The sequence below is a fragment of the Mustela lutreola genome, chromosome 1 (assembly GCF_030435805.1).
Source record: "Mustela lutreola isolate mMusLut2 chromosome 1, mMusLut2.pri, whole genome shotgun sequence".
Taxonomy (NCBI): domain Eukaryota; kingdom Metazoa; phylum Chordata; class Mammalia; order Carnivora; family Mustelidae; genus Mustela; species Mustela lutreola.
The window spans coordinates 232,845,667-232,859,851 of record NC_081290.1 but is presented as its reverse complement, the minus strand read 5'-3'; positions in this window follow the sequence as shown (position 1 = coordinate 232,859,851).

Genomic DNA, 14,185 nt, shown 5'->3' with positions numbered 1-14,185 from the left:
CTGGGAGCCTGTTACAATAATCCAGAGATGGGGGATAAGAAGTGGTTGAATTCTGGGGGTGCCAGGGTGGCTCAGTGGGTTAAGCCTTTGCCTTCAGCTCAGGTCATGATCTCAGGGTTCTGGGATTGAGCCCCGCATGGGGCTCTTGCTCAGCGGGGAGCCTGCCCATCTCTCTCTGCCTGCCTCTCTGCCTACTTGTGATCTCTCTCTCTGTCAAATAAATAAATAAAATCTTTTTTTTTTAAAAAAGAAGTGGTTGAATTCTGAATATATTTAAAGGGTAGGGACAAGAGAGCTTGCTGACAGATTGGATGCAGAGTATCAGAGGAAGAAAGGAGCCAACTTTTGGACTGAACAACTGGAAGACCAGTGTTGCCATTTCTTGAGATGGGAAAGACAAGGGAGATGTTGTTTTGTGGAGGGAACTATCTGGAGCTCATTTTTGGATGTGTGGAGTTTAAAATGTTCATTGGAGTACAGATGGTGAGAGGGCAGGAGGAGGAAGGGGCAGGGGGTCTGAGGTCAGGGGAGAGATCTAGACTAGAGATATCAATTTGGGAGTTATCAGCACATGGATGGCATTTAAAGCCATGAAACTAGATGAGATCATCAAAGGAGTGAGTGTAGATGGAAAATAGTTTCTTCAACACTGAGCATTTAAGGAAACTAGGAGAAGCAGCAAATGAGAAGGAACAAACGGGGAAGGCCAAAAATATAAGTAGAAAAGCAGGCAAGCTGGGTGATATCCTGTAAGCCAAGTAAAGCAGGGGTATCAGGAAGGAGGCCTACTCTACTACAGCCTCATTTGTCTCTATTTGTTTCCTTAGCCCACTAGGATTTCTTGAGGGCACATAATTGGGTGGTTTCTATGTCCCCAGGACTCAGTCTGATGTCTCCCTTCTCCTGGATCCCTTATCTGTTCTTCCTGTGACCTATTAGTCTCTCCTCCTGCTGCTTCTCCTTAAAGACTCCCTACCTCCAATACCCTTTGCCTCCCATGCTTCCTTTCCATTAGCTCTGGCCTAATGGAAATTTCCCTGTAACCCAGAGTTTCTTTCTTTTTTTTTTTTAAAGATTTATTTATTTATTTGACAGACAGAGATTACAAGTAGGCAGAGAGGCAGGCAGAGAGAGAGAGGAGGAAGCAGGCTCCCTGCTGAGCAGAGAGCCTGATGCGGGACTCGATCCCAGGACCCTGAGATCATGACCTGAGCCGAAGGCAGCGGCTTAACCCACTGAGCCACCCAGGTGCCCTAACCCAGAGTTTCTTAACAAGGTCTTCAGCCTGGTTCAACAAGCCATGGTGACTGGTTAGCTGCAGGGAGGGGAAAAAATGGGAGAAGTGGAAATTTTGTGTGATTCCCTATTTTTGGCTTGGGCAACTTAGTCAATGATGGTGACATTTGTTTTACATTCATTATCCATCATTTAATGTTGCTGAGTGTTTAACTTGCTTTCATTTCAAGGATATTAAAACTAGGACATTTGCTTCGTATTCCTTCATTTATTCCACTGTTGGTCAACATTTACTGAGTGCCAAGCCAATGCCAGACACCATGCGAGGCCCTAGGGAAAGAAGCAAAAATAATCCCTGTCCTAGAGAAAAATATAGCCCAGTGCGGACTAAAACCAGCTATGGACAATTATAGGAGAGGGGGACTCAGATGGGAAGGGCTTTGGTGACCCTGAGATGGAGTGGACACGGTGGGAGTTAGGCATCCTGGTCCTTACCTTAGCCCTACTGCTGACTTTCTGGGACCAGGTAGATTTAACTCATCTCCCAGCTTCTGTTTTCTCTAATGTAACATTCCAAACATGTCTCCAGCTCTAATGGGAGTCCCTGGAAGATGCTCCTCAGACCTACCCCTTCTGTCCTCAGATACTACTTGCTCCTTCATTGTGTATTACACAAGTCAGCCCTGGGCCAAAAGCACGAGGTAGGATGGGAATTTCTCAACAGTCAGAAGTAAGTCCAGAGCCCATAGGCTGGAGAGGGAAATCCATGCCTCTCCATGCAGAGAATTCTCCAGGAACCAAGAAGGGCAAGAGCTGAGCAATGCTGAGTACATTCCTGCTTTGGAGTCTTTGGGCTTATGGTTCCCTCTGCTTGGAACACATCCCTCCATGCATGTAAACTGACTTTTCATTTCTTTTCTTTTTTGTAAGGTCGGTGCCTGACTTAAGCTTTGAATACCAAGGCATCCAATCCATAGCTGTCTCTAATAATCCAAGATCCACACCCTTTCCCCTCTACTGAGGCTCCTTTGTTTTGGGGATCTTTGGTGATTTTGATTACTGATCATTTGGGTCACTTGTCTGTTCTTTTCCCTCAGTTTACTTATTTAAGATTTTATTTATTTATTTGAGAGAGCAAGAGCAAGAGCACAAGCAGAGGAAGCAGCAGACGGAAAGAGTAAAGCAGGCTCCCCAAAGAGCAGGGAATTTGAAATCACAGGGCTCTATCCCAGGACTCCAGGATATGACCTGAACCAAAGGCAGGCACTTAACCAACTGAGCCACTCAGGTGCCCCTCTTCCTTCACTTTAAAACCTCGCTCTTTTTTTTTTTTTAATATTTTATTTATTTAAGACAAAGTCAGAGAGAGGAGAGACAGAGAGAGAGAGAGAAGGAACAGAAGGAGACGGACAAGCAGACTCCGTACCAAGCATGAGCCTGACACAGGGCCCCATCTCAGCACCGCGAGATCATAAGCAGAGCTGAAATCATGTGTCAGAGGTTCAACTAACTGGTCTACTCAGGTGCCCCTAAATTCTCACTGATAAAGACTGAGCCCTCAAAACACCAGGCCCCACACCATGGATTTTAGTAAAAGCAGAACCCCAGGCCCCAATGCTTTCTCTACTGGTACCCTCTCTAGGTGGCCCCAGTCCTGCTGTATAATGTCCAGGTTCTGTAGGTAATAAACCTTTCCTTCAAAGTTTCCCAATTGTTACCACTGAAGGGCATCCAAAAAGAAGAACCACCAAAGCCAGTCTGACCTTGACATTGTTATTGATAGGCTGAGGCTGGCACAAAACAGTTGGCGTGGCTGGTAGCAGAGCATGATGTCTGTGCACTTTCCTGAAGGGAATGCCCTTATTCACCTGTAACTTGCTGACTAACCACTTCCCTCAGATGGGTAACCCTGTCTGAGAAAGAGTGACCACTTGTGGGGTCTCGCATATTGCTCTGTGCTTTTCAATATCGTTCTGTGCTGTGTGGCCTGTGATGTCCAACAGGCCACAGCTACCATAATAATCTGGTGATCTCCCCAGAGCACCATGATCAAGCCCATATGGCCTAATGAGATGATCAGACTACTAATTATAAAGGCCTTAATTGACCATTAAAGTGTGAAAGGATCATCCACCCCTCGTGGCCTAGGAGAGCTGAGGATGGTAGACTGGATCACAAGGGTGTTGTCACTGTCCAAGGAGAGGCTCTGGGTGAAAGACACAAGGAAAAGAGGATAGGAGACCTCCACCTGCCACCACTGAATCAGTGGGTCGTGCCTGGACTACATGTCCTAATCCCGAAGAGTGAAATAGCTTTGCTACCAGAAATCAATGGCACCTCCAGAGGGACCATACAACAGGCACCTGGAGTCTCTGTGATACCACTTCTGATAGCCACTGCTGTTGTTCCTCTCCCCATGACCTGATGGGATACTACCAATCCCTGGTGTGATGTTACTAAAAAAAAAATTAATGGACAAATATACATGTCCTGAATATCTGGTGCCAGTGCCTCCCAAGAACCCTGAGGAGGTACACCAACTTCTTGATAAATGCAAAACCCCATGGCACTTCCTGGGTGTTAGTTGAAGCCATGCATACCAACACGCCAAGACTCTGGTATTATGCTCAGAGGGTTTAGGGCCTTTTCCTAAAGACACTGTTGTATATCATGCTAGTGGAGGGAGACCCCAATCCAGAAAGGTCTCTTGGGACACGCTGGAAAGGAAAACAGCCACCTAGCAAGAGGGTGTACAGTGATGTCATCTAAAATTTTTGGTAATAATATATAAGATGAAGGTAACAGGATAAAGACAAAAAGTAGAAACTGAGATCAAAAACTAAAATTTATGCAAGCCTTCCTTAGAAGTTTTATACAGCCAAAGGAGAGAGGGGAGCTAACAGGCTATTGAGAGTTTTCTTGTTTGTTTGGAATGGGCTCTGAATTATGACTCACAGCTGCCAAAATGCATCAACCCACCAGTATCTCTAAAGACCATAAAACCCATAGCTTCCTTAAAGATCCATCCAGGCTATGTGTTTGTTTCCACCAAGATCCCACAGATCCTGAACCCCTCAACTTTCCCCTGAATGGGCAGAACTAAAAGCATGCTTCTAGAGGGGAAAGCTGACAGGGTTATTAAGACCTCCAGTGAGGAGGAAGAGGGAAATGGAAAGGCAAAGGTCCCTAGAGCCCCCGATATTCATACCAGGACCCTTCCTGTCCTCACTTGGATACTTCCTGCTTGGCTCCATGCCCATCCTTCCATCGCAGTGGTCACTGCTAAGCCTCACAGTGACTGGAAAACACTAAGATGAGGCCCATCTCCTGCTGCACAAAATCAGCATGATCCAATGAGTTTATAATTTTCATGACCATAATGACCCACATGACTTCCTCTTCATCTCCATTCCCGAAGAGGTTCCATTTGACCTTGAGTCCAGACAATTATTTTTACAGGGTGCTCCCCTAGTTATAGGTCAATGCTACTGTATTTTATGCGGACCATCAAACCATCCAAAAGGCACTAAAACTCCAAGGAGAAAACTTACATTTCTTTCTCTGTCCCTTGAAGACGTAAAATCTTACCATGTCTTTGAAATGTAAACACCCAAGGAAGTCATTTAAGTCTACTCATCAAGGACAAATCTTAAAATCTTAAAAAATCTTCACAAACGTTAGTAAAAACCTTTAGCCACTGGAGCAGGCAACCCATAACACATTCCATTTGCCAATTTGGATTCAATTGTTATTTATAAATCAGTTTTATATTAATGTACTTGATTCATGGCTAAAATTTTGGAACAGAAGCTATAGGGTCTTTGTTTGTATATCTCTGCATGTTTATAAGTGTCTATGGATATATGATATGTACATGTGGTCTTTTTTTTTCCTGTCACTCTACCAAGATGATATTGACAAAATTAGTAGGTAAAAGACCTCTATTTAATTGGCTTAAAAATGAGCACTTTTGAAGTAAGTATTCCTAAAACTCAGAAATAAAGAAACCACCCAAATGTTTTTTTAAGTTCATGTGATCTGGGATAATTTTGGTAAATAAAAGCTATTTTAAGTTTGGATTAATTAAAATTGGTATGTCTTTAGAGTTATCAACATTAAATATAATACAGACATAGAACTTGTATTCTACCTGCATTTATTAGTCAAATCATGTTATCTCTAATACACATTTGTCAGGAAGCAAAGTAGCTTAGGAGGATGACTGACTTTATCTAATGTCTTTATGACTTTATGAAGTTTTTTTGGGTAATCTAAAAATAGTTGTTGGGAGCAAGTGCTTTTGTTAGAGGTAAGTGGGAGAAGAGATTTTAGGTGAAGTTTTTGGCAATAATTATGTCTTATAGCATGTCTACTTAAAAAGAGTTTCACGGGGCACCTGGCTGGCTCAGTTGGTGGAACATGGGACTCCTGATCTTGGGATTGTGGGTTTGAACCCCACATTCGGTCTAGAGGTTACTTAAAAAAAGTAAAATCTTAAAAATAAAAAGTTTCACAAATATTTGGTAAATATCACCATTAGAATTTTGCTAACTTAAAAAAAAAAAGAATTCTGCTAAGTTATGTTAAATGGTGGGAATTCACTGAATGTCTAGATTATTTCCAAATAAGATGAAATGCTAAAACACTAATTGTTAAACAAGTCTAAGTTTATCTACTTTTGACCTCTCATTACAGGGCACTCAAGATATTGGGTCCATTAGTAAAAACTTCTTGTGCCACATTGAAAAATTGTGCTATGGGGAAATGTATGTGACTAGAAACTATTAAATTCATTCATAAATCTACCCATCTAAAGAACGTTGCTGGGGCACCTCAGTGGCTCAGTGGGTTAAGGCCTCTGCCTTCGGCTCAGGTTTTGATCCCAGGGTCCTGGAATGGAGCCCCTCATCAGGCTCTCTGCTTAGCGGGGAGCCTGCTTACCCCCTCTTTCTGCCTGCTGCTCTACCTACTTGTGATCTCTGTCTGTCAAATAAATAAATAAAATCTTTAAGAAAAAAAAAGAACGCTGCTGTAATAGTTCACAACTGCTTGTCTTTTAGTTTTCACTAGATATTAAGGTTTCTAAGAAACCTTATCTAAGAATATGATTCTAATTTAGATATGTAATTAAACTTACTAGAACTAATAAAGGAAAAGACTCTGTATGCAAAGAAAGTAGGATATGTTTTTGGCTAAGAGAAGGCTTGAGGTATGAAGATACATGTTTGTTAAGGAAAAAGAAAGTAAATTTTTCCTAACATTAAAAAAAATCCAAAACACCCTGATTATTTCATAATGGGAAAGAGGAAAATAAAGGACAAAAATCAAACTTCCCCAAATAAAATTCTAAATTAAAATTTTTAAATTTGGAAGTACCTTTGGGATTTTCTAAAGGGCACCTGGAACATCTCAGATTTTTTTTCTCTCTCTGTAAAAAAAAAAGACATTCAGCGAATTGGGCTTATTTGATGTGTTAAAACAGGGGAAACATTGCCAAGTAAAAAATAATGCTAAACTTCCTTTATGGATATCCTTGTATGTATATGTTAGTAATATAAGGGCTATAGAAATTATATGAAATTCCTAAAAGTCCAATATGTAACTTTATCAGTCATAATTCCAGTTACCATCTTAAAATGTTGGGTATCACAGAAACAACCAAATTTCCTTGTCAATTTCATTAAATGGACCTCTCGTCAGCCTTTTTGTTTTGTTTTGTTTTTTAAAGATTTCACTTATTTATTTGATGGAGAGAGATCACAAGGAGGCAGAGAAGCCAGCAGAGAGAGAAGGGGGAAAGCAGGCTCCCTGCTGAGCAGAGAGCCCGACGAGGGACTTGATCCCAGGACCCTGAGATCATGACCTGAGCTGAAGACAGAGGCTTAACCCACTGAGCCACCCAGGCGCCCTCATCAGACTTTTAACTATGGGCATTTTTCAGTCTTTTTTTCATTTACCGGCCATTACTATTTTACTCTGATTATTTTGCAAAAGTAATTCCTCTTCAGGGAGATTCATAGAAAGGACTCTGACTAGTATAGGTGTCTGATAACTTTCAGATCCTATCACTGAACTGGGTAAGAATTTATAAACTCTTATGAAAAGCTGGATTCATAAAAGTCCTAATAAAAGATCAAGATCAAGAATTAATTACACAGGACTGAAAAAATGACAATGATTGTATTTTTTTTGTTCAAAATGTTGCTGGTTCTTTAATCTTTTGTTTTCCAGATATGAATAAGTTTTTTCTCTTAAACTAGCCATGACAACAATTTGGTAAAGTAAATCTTCCTGAACAAAGATGAAACAGTTACTTTTTCTTCCTACCTGATCTCTCCAGAATTTGCTAAGTCTCTCTTATTTTCATGGCAATATAGTTATTTGCATAAGTTCAATAAGGATCTATCTTCCTTATAACTGGACACAGTTCAGAAAAATTGATTATCTTACCAAGGCTTTGTTGGAACGTCATATTTTAGAGAGATATACATAGGCTCAAATATGATACCAGATTTAAGGAACTACAGTTGACTTTATGCCAATAAAGCCCCTTGGAAAAGTCAGCCTAGCACCTTGCTTACAGGGTTTCAGCAGCCTTACGAGGTGTATAAGGAAGGTCATTTCTTGGCAGTCCCAGGAACCTCAGGATATTTTGGGGAACCTCAAGAGGAGAGGAACTCATCCAAATCTATAGGTATTGGAGAAATCTGGCTTGGCTTCTTAGCCTCCAGAGACTTCTAAAAGTTGTCTGAGATTCCTTACGAAAAGTTTCAGCAAAGCAAACATAAAAGAACCTATATGGTCAATCACTGTTCTTTCTGCATTTATGTAAGTCATCAGGCCAAATTTAATGCGATACTAGATTTATTATGCAGTCAAATCAGTCTCTTTGATTATTTCTGATAGAAACAGGTGACTGTAGAGAGAAAAAAAGATGTTTCAATGGAAAGCTATAGTATACCCTTGTAAATATCAGATTCTAGACCTGCTGTCTTTGAAGTTTTGTTTTCTACTTGTAGACTGGACTGGACACTGATTCTTATTTCTATCAGTATCTGGCCACAACTCTCCAATCTAATGTTTCCAATCCTTCTCCTACCCTGGTAACTTGGAATGACTGAGAACTAAAACTGCCTTCTTCCTAAAACCATGTAAGCTAAAGTGGGATGACTTGATATAAACTTCAGGGAAATCACTGTAGCTGCCATGTATGGGCAATGTCTAGGCCCGCTGCTGTGTGGTTCACTCAGAAAGATCACCAGCAACATTCAAACTGCAAACCAGGAAAACCTATCAGACTGCCACCGCTCCATGGGAAGATGCTTCAAGCCCAGCATTTAGAAATCTCAACTGGCTACCTTCAGAACTTAGAAACTGTGATGATGATCTGCTCCAATCATTAACATTGTTTTATTTTTCTTTGTTGCCCTGGAAATGTCTCTCATTAAATACCCAGTGCAAATACTTATACCACATTAGGCCTAACTTGGAGAACCAACCTTCATTACCACTTCCTAAAATAAGAATTCTTTTTTTTTTTTTAAAGATTTTATTTATTTATTTGACACAGAGAGATCACAAGTAGGCAGAGAGGCAGGCAGAGAGAGAGAGAGGGAAGCAGGCTCCCCGCTGAGCAGAGAGCCCGATGCGGGACTTGATCCCAGGACCCTGAGCCGAAGGCAGAGGCTTAACCCACTGAGCCACCCAGGCGCCCCTAAAATAAGAATTGTTTTTTTTTTTTTTTTTAAGATTTTATTTATTTATTTGTTAGAGAGAGAGCGAGCGAGAGCGAGCACAGGCAGACCGAGTGGAAGGCAGAGTCAGAGGGAGAAGCAGGCTCCCCATGGAGCAAGGAGCCCGATGTGGGACTCTATCCCAGGACGCTGGGATCATGACCTGAGCCTAAGGCAGCTGCTTAACCAACTGAGCCACCCAGGCGTCCCTAAAATAAGAATTCTTGAACTGAATTGACTTATTCTCAATATTAAGAGACTAGTTTGATGAGATATGGAGAAATCCACCAACTCAGGAAGGGTTCAAAACTACTTATCCTGGGGCGCCTGGGTGGTTCAGTGGGTTAAGCCTCTGCCTTCGGCTCGGGTCATGGTCTCAGGATCCTGGGATCAAGCCCCGCATCAGGCTCTCTGCTCAGCGGGGAGCCTGCTTCCCCCCTCTCTATCTGCCTGCCTCTCTGCCTACTTGTGATCTCTCTTTCTCTGTCAAATAAATAAATTTAAAAAAAACAACTACTTATCCCAGATCACCCGAGGCATTAAAATATTCTGCAACATTACCCAAATCCTTGAGCAGGTTGCTAAGCCCCTGAGATCACTGACCTGTTTTCATGGCTGGACCTTTCAAGTTTGGGACAATGGCTATGGACTAGTTTCAGACTATTGCCTATATAATTATTATAGCATTTGCTACTATAATCCTATGGAGATGTGTGATTTCTGGGTTACAAGGGGCCCTACCCCTGACTTTTAGTTTATTGGCTACCCTGCCAGTTAATCTCCTCACCATTGGCTCTGATACCTGAGCACTGATGTAGGAAGGACATTAGGGTTCGAAGCCCAGGTCCAAGAAAGAATTCTTTTTTTTTTCCTCCGCTTGCTCCCCCAAGAAAGAATTCTTGAGATGTCTTGGTGCAAAAAGGTGATTTTATTCAAGCATGGGGACAGGACCCCTGGGCAGAAAGAGGTGCACTAGGGTCATGAGGAATGGCCCATTATATACTTTCAAGTTGGGAGGAGGTTAGGGAAAGTCTAATTCTCTAGGGAATTTTGGAAACAAAGTTTCCACGAACTTGAGAGGGCTAGCTACTGTTGGGAAAAGGTCATTTATTACCATCTAATAAAACCTTAGTCATGAGACCTTTCAGATGTATATCGGTGGGCCATATGCTTGGGGGATGAGTGCCAACGCGTATCTTGGGGGGTTTAGAGATGAAGGAAATTTCCAATGGAATTCTTATATGCTAAAATAGACTTACAGGATCCTGGCCAGGAGGGGGATTGGGCTAGGATTGCCTTTTGCCTTTAGCAAAGTGTTAACATTGAGGCAGTTGAGTCCTCAGAGGAATGTCACTCTGCCTGTTTCAAGGAATTGTCAAAGGGGTGTAGGTAGTAAGGAAATTAAATAATTTTTCTTCTGCCTTTGTTTCCCACATCAGGCATCACAAGGTAGATTAGAGTGCAAATCTTGACAGCGGTTGTTCTTTTCTGAAAAGCCTGACCTAAGCTTTGATTACGGAGACATCCACTTCAAGGACAGCCATCTCCAATAAACACACTGCAGCCACATGGGCTAGATAAAGAGCAAGGCCACATCCACCTCCAACTAAGGCTCTTTTGTTTTAGAGATCTTGGCTGATTTCCACTGACCATTTGGGTCACTTTTTTTTCCCCTCTTCTCACACTCTTATTCCCACTCTTTTTTTTTTTTTTTTTTTAATTTTAAGTAGGCTTTATACCCAACATGGGGCTTGAACTCACAAGCCTGAGATTAAGAGTCACATGCTCTACTGACTGAGCCAGACAGGCACCCCTGCTCTTATGTTTTAAATTCACCAATAGGGATGCCGTGGTGGCTCAGTTGGCTCTTGTCCACTAAGGTCTACAAGGCAAGTCCCCCATCAGGCTCCTTGCTCAGCGGGGAGTCTGCTTCTCTCTCAGCCTGCCACTCCCCCTGCTTGTGCTTGCTCAATCTATCAAATAAATAAATAAAATCTTAAAAAAATAAAAATAAATTCACCAATAAAGAATAAGACTGTGGTCTCTCTCTCAAGTAAATAATAAAATCTTTTAAAATAAACAAACAAACAGATAAATAAAAGGGGTACCTGTGTGGCTCAGTCAGTTAAGCGGTTGCCTTTAGCTCAGGTCATGATCTCAGTGTCCTAGGATAGAGCCCTATGTCAGGCTCCCTGCTCAGCCGGAGTCTGCTTCTCCCACTCCCTCTGTTTCTGTCCTTCTTCATGCTCTCTTTCTCTCAAATAAAATCTTAAAATACACACATACATACATATAAGAGTGAGCCTGTGAAACCCTAGGCCCCCACTCTTGACCCCAATAAAAGCAGAACCCCAGGCCACTGTGCTCTCTCTCCCAGTGCCCTCGCTGTGTAATTCCCAGGTTCTGTAAGTCATAAATCTTTTTATTTTTTCAAAGCTCCCTGAAGGAGATTGCTGAAAGGTGTCTTACACTCATAATAAGAAGCACAAGAACCAGGGCCAGTCCAAGCACAACATTGTTTATGGATAGGCTGAGACCAGTACAAAACACCCCTCCATATCCATAGGGATCCTTTCCTTACTTTACTGTGGCCTCTGCCCAAATATCACCTTGTAAACCTTTCCTATATCAAATAGACCCTCCTCAGGGAGCCTGGGTGGTTCAATCAGTTAAAGCATCTGCCTTCCGCTCAGGTCGTGATCCCTGGTTCCGAGGATGGAAGATCAAGCCCCATGTCAGGGTCCCTGCTGGGCAGGGAATCTGCCTCTGTTTGTCCCTCTCCCTGTCTCTCTCTCTCTCTGCTCCTCCCCCAAACTTGTGCTCCTGCTCTCTCTCTCTCTCTCTCTCAAATAAATAAATAAATAAATAAATCTTTAAAAAAAAAAGCCCCATCACTTCTCGGCCTTTTGGCTAAGATCAAGTGTAAAACAACAACAACAACAACAACAACAACAACAACAACAGAAAACACAGCCCTTCTCTATTACCTTACCCTGCTTTAATTTCTCCAGAGGACTATCACCATATACCTCTCCACTTTTTTCCTCCCACCTCCCTGGAATGCCAGCTTCATGAGAGCAGGGACTTGGTCTAGTTCCCTGTTGTAGCCTTAGCACCTAGAACAGTCTAGCACATAGCAGGCACTCAGCGGGTCTCACATTGGTATACTAACCGAATCCCTCCTCCACCCTGCTGGTGCAAGCTGCCATCATCCCAGTCTGGGACTCCTGAAGTCTCCCAGACCCACCCACCCTGCCCACACCCAGTCCCTTCTGCACACAGGATCCAGGAGATCTTCCAAAACCGCCAATGGAATCAGGTCACTCCCTGGATTAAAACTCTTCAATGATCAAATAATTCGATTGTCCCCTGCAGGGACGAGGAATTCTGTGGAAATAGTTTATGAAATCTGTAGAATTAAGTGTTATGTGGCTATGTTAAGGTGATAAGCCAAGTCGTTTCTCAGAGCCTGAAAAGGGCTATAGCGACTGTCGTGTTAGGAGCAGTTAGCGCTGGCCACGTCCCCTGGCTTTGTGCTTTACTGGTGCAGACAAGATTGGATGTTAAAATCAGTGGATGACCGTGCAATGAGGAAAAGGGCATTGTGTCAAAGTATCTTCCCACAAAATACTGACTGCTCACAAAGGGAGACCTAGTATATGGTGAGAAACCACCTTACTCAATGATGGCCAGCAGTAAGACATTTGCATGGCACATACCCCGTGATGTGATAAGCTCTGAAAGGGTCATCACTCCTCTGATCTTCTGGCTCAGATACGCTTTGGTTATGTGAGATGTCAACATCTGGAGAGCATGGATGCAAAGAACATAGGAACTCTCTTCACTACTTTTGCAATTTTTCTGTTAAGTCAAAGGTTATGCCAAAATGCACAGTTAAAAAAAATCCGACAGACGTAGTAGCTTACTGGCTATCTTATTAAGCTTCAAGACTGTTTGAGTCTGGAATTGGGGCAAGACCCTGCTGGACAATCCTTCTGCTTCACGGGGCAGTGACTACGGTCACTTAGTAATGTTCAGCCTATGTCAGGGATGCTCTTGAACATCCAAGATGGTTTTACTCACAGGCTTGGGTCTTCAGCAGGGGTTGCTGGAAGGCTGGCTTCAGCCAGGCCTCCTCTTCTCCGTGTAGTCCGTGGGCGTCTCAATGCCTCTCTAGCGGGACAGTTAGTCCTCTCACATGGTTGCTCATGGGTCTAAGAGACAATATTCCAAGAAATAGAAAGTAGAAGCTGCTAGTCCCGGCCTCGGTCAGTTTTGGCTGCTGTAACAGAAGAGCATAGAGACAGAGTGTTTATTTTTTATTTATTTTTAGAAGATTTTTTTATTATTTGACAGAGAGAGACAGCGAGAGAGGGAACACAAGCAGGGGACGGGGGTGGGAGAGGGAGAAGCAGGCTTCCCACTGAGCAGGGACCCCAATGCTGGGCTTGATCCCAGGACCCTTGGATCATGACCCGAGCTGAAGGCAGATGTTTAACAACTGAGTCACTCAGGAACCCTAGTCAGAGTGTTTAAACAACAGAAGTTTATTCCTCACAGTTCTGAAGCCTGAAAGTCCAAAATCAGGGAGTTGGCATGGTGAGTTCTGGGGACGCCCCAGGTTGCAGACTGCCCATTCCTTGCTGTATTCTCACATGGTGGAGAGCAGAGAGGGGAAACAAGCTCTCTCATGACCCTTATAAGGCCACTAACCCCATCTAACCCTAATCACTTCTCAGAGGGCCCCACCTCCTCATATCATCACATGGTGGGGGACAGGAATGTTCAACATAGGAATGGTGGAGAGAGGCAAACATTCAGTTCATCATTGTCCCTTAAGGCCTGGAGCCAGAAACTGGCAAAGCATCGGTTTTACCATATTCTACTGGTCAGAGCAGTCACGGAGCCTGTCCACGTTCAAGCGGACGTGACACAGTGCTCACTTCTCAATAGTCCAAGATTTTGTTCCCTTCTTTAACCCTCACATAGGAAAGTGCTCCCCCTACCCCCGCCTCCATTGCACAGGATGAGATTAATCATAACCCTTGGTTCTGGGCATGCTCTCAGCATTGCTTCAGGTGTGACTGCCTTTATAGAATTATTTGTGTCTTTGCTTAACTCTTCTCAAAAAAGCAATGAAAATCCTATGTTTTCCCTTTTTGCATCATTTATGATTTGTAGACCTGATTCATCACAAAGCTAGGAAGAACTTCTGA